Source organism: Microtus ochrogaster, chromosome 21 (assembly GCF_000317375.1).
Source record: "Microtus ochrogaster isolate Prairie Vole_2 chromosome 21, MicOch1.0, whole genome shotgun sequence".
Lineage (NCBI taxonomy): Eukaryota > Metazoa > Chordata > Mammalia > Rodentia > Cricetidae > Microtus > Microtus ochrogaster.
The window spans coordinates 20804156-20811724 of record NC_022022.1 but is presented as its reverse complement, the minus strand read 5'-3'; positions in this window follow the sequence as shown (position 1 = coordinate 20811724).

Below are 7569 nucleotides of genomic sequence, written 5' to 3'. Positions count from 1 at the left end.
GACAAAAATGTCTTAAAAGTTGATAAAAAGGAGATGTGTATTTAACTTCTGTAATCCAAAACTGGTTTGAAAAAATAATAAGAAAATCATTAATAAAGTCTACTTTTAACCATAACACTTTCATTTTAAATTAGAAGATAATCTTTAATCCCAACTGATGTTAAATTTTGAATAAATTTTGATGTTGAATAAATTTTGACATTTTCAAAAAAAGAAAGAATGGATAAAGACTGTGTGATGCATTTACAAAATGGAGTATTACTCAGCTGTAAAACACAATGATATGAAGTTTGCAGGAAAGTGGATGTAATTAGAAAAAAACTATCATGAAGTGATAACCCAGATTCAGAAAGACAAATGCAATATGTACTCATTCATAAGTGGATATTAGATGTAATGCAAAGGACAACCAAACTACATTCCACAGCTCCACAGAAGCTAGGTAAAGCTTCTGAAAACCCCTACAAGGGACACGTGGCTTGCACAGGAAAGGAAAATTTGATGAGATTCCCTGGGTAAACTGGGGGTAAGGGGGGATGGTAAAGGCGATGAGATAGGAGATAAGAACTTGAGGAAGCAGGAGAGCAATAAAAAAGTAATCTTGATAGAAAGAGCCACTATAGGATTTTGGAGAAACCTGGAGCTAAGGAAATACCCAAGAAACCACAGCATGACCCCAGCTAAGACTCCTAGCAATAGTAGAAAGTGTGCCTGAACGGCCTTTGCCTGTAATAAGATTGGTGAATAATCCAACCATCATCACAGAAATCCAATTTTAAAAGAGGGAGGGAGAAATATATGAGCAAGGGAGATTAAGATCAGAGGCAGCTGAGTCAAGCTCGTAGCTACTCATGAACTCTAGAGCAACAGTTGTGGAGCCTCCATGGAATCAAACTAGGCCCTCTATGTGGGAAATAGTGGTGAAGCTTGGACTATCTGTGAGGCACCTGGCAGTAGGACCAGGATCTATCCCTGATGCATGAGCTAGCTTATTAGACCATGCTCAGCCTCAATGCAGTGGGGAGAGGTTTGGTCCTCCCACAAGGTAATGTGCCAGACTTTGTTGACTTCCCATGGGAGCTCTTACCTGTTGGGAGGAGTGGGTAGGGTTTGTGCTGGGTGGGAGGTGAGGGTGAGGGCTGATGTAGAGAACTGTGGATGAAATGTAAAATTAAATTTAAAATTAATAAATAAATATCAATAATAAAAAAAGTTTCACAAAACCTCACTTGCACAAGCTGCCAGTGTGCAGAAAAAGAACAGGAAATAGTTTTTAAAGAAATTATTTGTATCTATGAGACTTGCAGGGAATTATAGGCATTTGATTTTGATAGAATAACTTCTTCATGCTTATTATCAATGACAAGCAAATTAGTGCTCTATATTAGACTCTTTAATCATGATTAGATTATCCATTTACTTTAAATTAATACTTAAACAGTAGTATTGAGAAAATTAAAGGTTAAATAAAATTAGAACTTTGCATTAGAAAGTGATATATATATATATATGGAGTGTTAGTAAAGCAATAACTATTAGAACATATATCAGCCCAAAACATTATGTAAGAAGATATTTCTAATATGTGGCAAAACGTCTTAATAGATATTTATGATTCGTTATATGCTATTTCCTTGATTTTCAAAGATTAAAGTTCTCATACAAGCTTATAAGAAAGCATATAACTAAGAAAAACAATTTTAGTGATAAACATAAAACCATTTCTTTCAGAAACCAACAGATGCTAATTTTGATTTTCTCACATATGGTATTTATTTTCAGAGCCGTTAAGTACATTTTCCATTTTAGATAACTCACAGTAATTTTGTATGTGCAGGAGTACAGCGTGACACTTTTGAGTATGCATGCAATGGATCAGATAAGGTTAATTTACATAGCCCCTGAGGCTTAAATCATTTCTTTCAATTAGCAACATCCAATGTGCTCAATTAGCTATTTTTAAATATTTAAAGAATTTCACATGGCAGAGTTGTTACAGAACATTATTGCAACATTAACTATCAAACATTAACTAATCTCTTTTCACTCTTTTCCACAGCAAAGTAACATTATATATATATATATATATATATATATATTTGCTATATTATATATGTATGTGTATATTTGTTAATGCAATTTTGAGAACAAAATTACAAATACCCTTGGAAATTTGAGTAGCCTGCTTCTACTTATATTTTAAAAGACAGTAGGTTCATTGATTTTATGCCATTGCTTTTGTTTAACTGCCGCTAAAAATAAAATAAAAATACAGCTAATTGCCAATTTGATTCAGCTTAGAGACATCAGAGAGAAAAAAAATTGAATGAGAAATTGCATTGTTATCATTGGCCCATGAGCATGTCTGTGGGAGATGGTCTTGACTGTTGAGTGATATAGGAGCACCCATCTTACTAAGGGCAGTGCCAGAAAAATATCTCTGGGCTGCATAAGAAAACTAGCTGAGCAGAAAACAGGGAGTGAGCCAACAAACAGCATTTCCCTAAAGCTTCTTCTTCTTCTTCTTCTTTTTTTTTTTTTTTTTAGTTTTTCGAGACAGGGTTTCTCTGTAGCTTTGGAGCCTGTCCTGGAACTAGCTCTTGTAGACCAGGCTGGCCTAGAACTCACAGAGATCAGCCTGCCTCTGCCTCCCTAGTGCTAGGATTAAAGGCGTGCGCCACCACTGCCCGGCTTCCCTAAAGTTTCTACTTGGACTTCTTTCTCTTGTTCTTTCCTAAACTCCTATCTATGAAGGGTTTTGATATGGAAGTTAAAGCCACCTGAAAGTATAAAATGCTTTCACCCAAAAATAATTAAAAATAAAAAATAGTAAAAATGTAGAAATTAAACAGATTAATAAAAAATAGAACAATTATTATTAAACTTATTTTTCTTTTTTCTTTTTGGTTTTTTGAGATAGGGTTTCTCTGTGGTTTTGGAGCCTGTCCTGGAACTAGCTCTTGTAGACCAGGCTGGTCTCAAACTCACAGAGATCCGCCTGCCTCTGCCTCCCAAGTGCTGGGATTAAAGGCGTGCGCCACCACCACCCGGCTATTATTAAACTTTTAAAACTACAGAATTTAAAAAAGCTGTAGTAGCTTCACATTTAATTGCAGTTCATCTTCTAAAGCATTAATCTCTTAATAGCTTCCTGAAATGTTTCATAAAATTTTTATTCCCCCTGTGTTAACAATTGCCTATCCTGATTGACCTATTTCTTGTCTTGCTCAATTTATAAGCAAATGCACTTGCCATATCCATGACTTATTTCTGTGACGAGAGTGGACTGAAGTCATATGCTGATCATTTAAATGAGTTCTAAGATAAAGTTTAGGCTTTTATAGAAATGTGTATCTGGGCACATAAATCAGCATTTTCAAAATATGTGTGCTATTTTGCAACAAAGTATGTAACAACAAACATAGTGTGTTAAGTAACAAAATCATAGTACATATATATAAAAAAAATCAACACAAACACACATACTAGTGTGGTTGGAAAGAAAATGGCACTCATAGGGAGTGACATTATTAGGTGGTGTAGCTTTACTAGAATAAGTTTGGCCTTGGAGGAAGTATATCACTGCAGATGTCAGCTTTGAGGTCTCCTATGCTCAAGCTATGCCTAGTGTGGCACAAATGTAGATCAAAACATAGAGTTATCAGTGACCATGTCTGCCTACATGATGCCATATTTCCTACCACGAAGATAATGAACTAAAACTCTGAAGTTGTAAGTCAACCACAATTAAGTGTTTTCCTTTATAAGAGTTGCTGTGGTTATGATATCTCTTCACAGCTATATAAACCCTAACTAAGACACACAATCACCAATCTTTCTTCACTGTATAAGCAGAATTTAAAGTTCTTTTAAAGTATTTAATATTACTGTGGCTAATAGTGGTATGTTCCAGTGTATTAACAAGCAGGAACTTTGTTGTGAATAAATAAGATTCATAAATTCCACCTGACCATGTCTGACCCAATCGGAGAAGGACAAAGACACAGCAGTGATTTCAGCTCTTGGTCACAACGGTGTAAGAAGAGGCTTGTGGAACAGTGAGATGCCAGGAATATTACAGAAAGTACCTTGATTCTTTTCAATATAGAAAATTTATATGAACAGTTCTGAGTCAACTCAAACTCATAATCAGATCATACATGCCTGCTAATTATTTTTTATTCAACATCTAGATTTTAATTTCCCCAAATAAGATTTTATAATATGAAACACCTAATCACCACTGTGCCTCATCTTTAGCACAGCTGGCAGTGTGGCTAAAGGCTCTAGGTGTTTACCTGACAATTTGTGCTAAAGAAAAATATTTAATTTGTCAAAATTTCTATAAAATTAAATTTTGACAACATATCTTTCAATATGAGAATCGGGATGTAACGCTCAATAGTTTCTCCAGCACTAAGCCTGCCATGCCTGCTACCATGCTTCCCACCAGGATGGTAATGGTTTAAGACTTGAAACTTTAAGCAGCCCCCAATTCATTATTTTCTCTCGCAAGAGTTGCCAGGGTCGTGGTGTGTATTCACAGGACTAGAACAGTGACAGAGGTTGAAATCCTATAGTGAATAGACACCTAAATTAACACCCCATTGTCTCCTTATAAACACGCTAAACTTTCAAATTCCCAAACCCCTGCAGTTGTGTCAACATCAAAATAAAAGTCTTGTCTATTTGGCTTTACTTTCCATGTGTCACTCTGGGGATTATAGTGCAGACTTTTCTGAGTAATATAGTTAAATATCGCTAAAAATCCCCACGTGTGTCAAACAATTATTATCAGAGAAAAACCAAAATAAACAGTTCTTTAGTTCTTTTGTGGTCATCTTCACTATCCTCTGAACATTCATTTTTGTAATTTCTATATTGAATATGTTCTAGACTATAATCTGAAATAGTCTTCAGAAGGCATTGTGCTAACTTGGTAATACAGTGAAACTACATTTTTTATCTACAATGTCATGAACAATCTTCTCTGAAAATATTTCAGGCTACTTATTATATAACCCTTGTCTGGCAGGCGAGGTGTTTTATCCTCAATCTGCAATAATGCCCCACCTCTCCATAAATCTGTAATTTAATTTTAATCAAAGACCATTCCCTGTGTTTTAGGAATTAATTTGAAATATAGAGCATTAATTAATATGTTTACCTTCTCTGTTTGATCAACTTATTATGATGTTATTATTTTCCTACCTAGAATCCTAAGCAAATGCATGGCTTCATTATAAACTTGTGTATTCACATTTGAGTATAAGTCCTTATTATGCTAGCAAGTTTGATTTCTCTTTGTACAGGGAAAGTTATTCACATATTGAAAGTCAAAATTGTGCACTGGTATATTTTATTTCTAAAATTATTTCTAACATTAATTACTATTTTCTCTTGAAGGCTAAAAATGTGGTAGATATTTTAATTTACCTGATGATGATGTCAGAAAAGAATTTCTCCCTGATCGAGAGTCAATGTTCTCAAGAAATGAGAACAAAATTGGCAGGTACCATGCTCTTAGAAGTTTCTATTTCCTTTCTGTACATGTCAGGACAGAATCAAGTTCTCAGGGAAATGAAGCGGTTTCTATTACAGTCATGAAGGCGGGAGGTGAGGATCATGTCTTCAGCACAAGCCTCTAATGACCCAGGCAAGGAGATAATGTCAAATGATAGGGGCCATGGAACAAGCTTATCTGATGACTATAGTTTTGTATTTACTGTGTATTCAAGAGCTAAAGATGTGGTTCCCATACATAAACCTCACATAGTCTCTAAAACTGAATTAAAAACGTGTCTCAAAACATGGGTAGTAGATCTGAGAGAGACAGAGAGAGAGAGAGAGAGAGAGAGAGAGAGAGAGAGAGAGAGAGAGAGAGAGAGAGAGAGAGAAGGTTGGGCAAGGTAGGAGTGGAAATATAGGAAACTTGTTGGAATGCATTGTCTGAAAGAAGAATCTATTTTTTATTAAGAAGAGATAAGAAAAAAGTTTCTTTGCCCGGAAAAAGTCTCAATTTTAGCTTTAGATATCTCATTTGATCCATATTGTTTATTTTTTGGTGTCTAATCTTTAACATTTGGATTATTAAAAAAATTAATAATTATTTAAAGGAGACCTTTTATAAGGAAATGTCAAGCTTGTGGAGACTGTGGAATTTTAGTATTTTATAAGAAATATGAAACATTTGACTCTTGTTATCTAATACCCTCACCTTGATTGTTTAACAAATCATGTTGCTAACACTAATAATTTCAAATTTTATAATTTAGTTTTTTTATATTATGAATACTTGATTACAATGCCTAATAACTATGCAAGACAATATATGTCATAAAATATATCTGGAGCACCATTGGAATTCTTGTGGAAATATTTCTGCTTGGTTATATTTACCTAGAAATAATGGTTAGAACATAGTAGAACTAGGAGTATTCCTAAACAGAGAAATATGAGATAACTTTAGGCTTTGTGGGGTTTCTAAAATGTAAATATCTACCTCTGTCAACTTGAAAAAATAAAACAAGTGCTGCATACTCTATTAACTTCTGCATTGTAAACATGCCCCTTAAAACCCATTGCTGCTGCACAACCAATATCTAAAATTTGGAATTTTTTTAAAACATTTTTTGTGGTTGTTGATGAAAACAATTATCAATGGCGTAATATTTATGGCACAAATTAACTTAGTTTCCTTTATTTAACTGTATTATGTAAAATGTTTTAGTTCAATTTTAGGTATATACTTACTGGTATTATCATATAAGAGTAACTATAGTGACTAAAAAGTGTGAATACCATTAAATTTTAGTTTCTCAAATGAGGAATCAGTATTTTAATGTACAGATAAAATTCTTGGCTCAGGGCATGAAGCAGTAACCAGACTAGAAATTCTCTTTACATTTTCCCAAATTTATAAGGCTCTTCATTTAAGTAATGTCCCCCAACATAATCATCTCCTTGTAGCTCAATTATGTGGCCAGGTTTCAGTGTTTATGTAGTATTTGGGGGCATAGAAGAGATCTTTTTTTACTAAGGGGAAGCTATGGTCATCAGAGCAAGTAATTGTGTGGTCTACAGAAATAATTCCTTTTCTACGGCCCCTAGGCAAGAAAAGAGCTCAGGTGAAAGCTTAATTTCATTGCAGGGAGACTGGTAACAAACATACAGCTCACAGAATTGTATGGCAATGGTTTCAGGATAATTTAAACAATTAATTTAAATTTGAATTAATAATTGGTACAGAAGCAATAGAGAATTAACACGTGGTAAAATTATTTGTAAGAGCAAACCTATACCTTATCTCTTAATTATTCAACAAATAATGGAATTGCTTCTTGCCACACAAAAAAATATTATGATCATCCCAGAGACATAGGATAGAACCAAACATGACCGGAAAACAAACAGACAAACAAACAAAGTCAGTGAAATGATTCCTAATGATACTTTGCTGTACTTGTAGACCTGAGCCTAGCATAATCAGCAGAAAGGCTTAATTCAGGGAATAAGGGAGCAGATGCAGAGACTCACAGCACATGTTAAGCAGAGATCAGGCAATCCTGT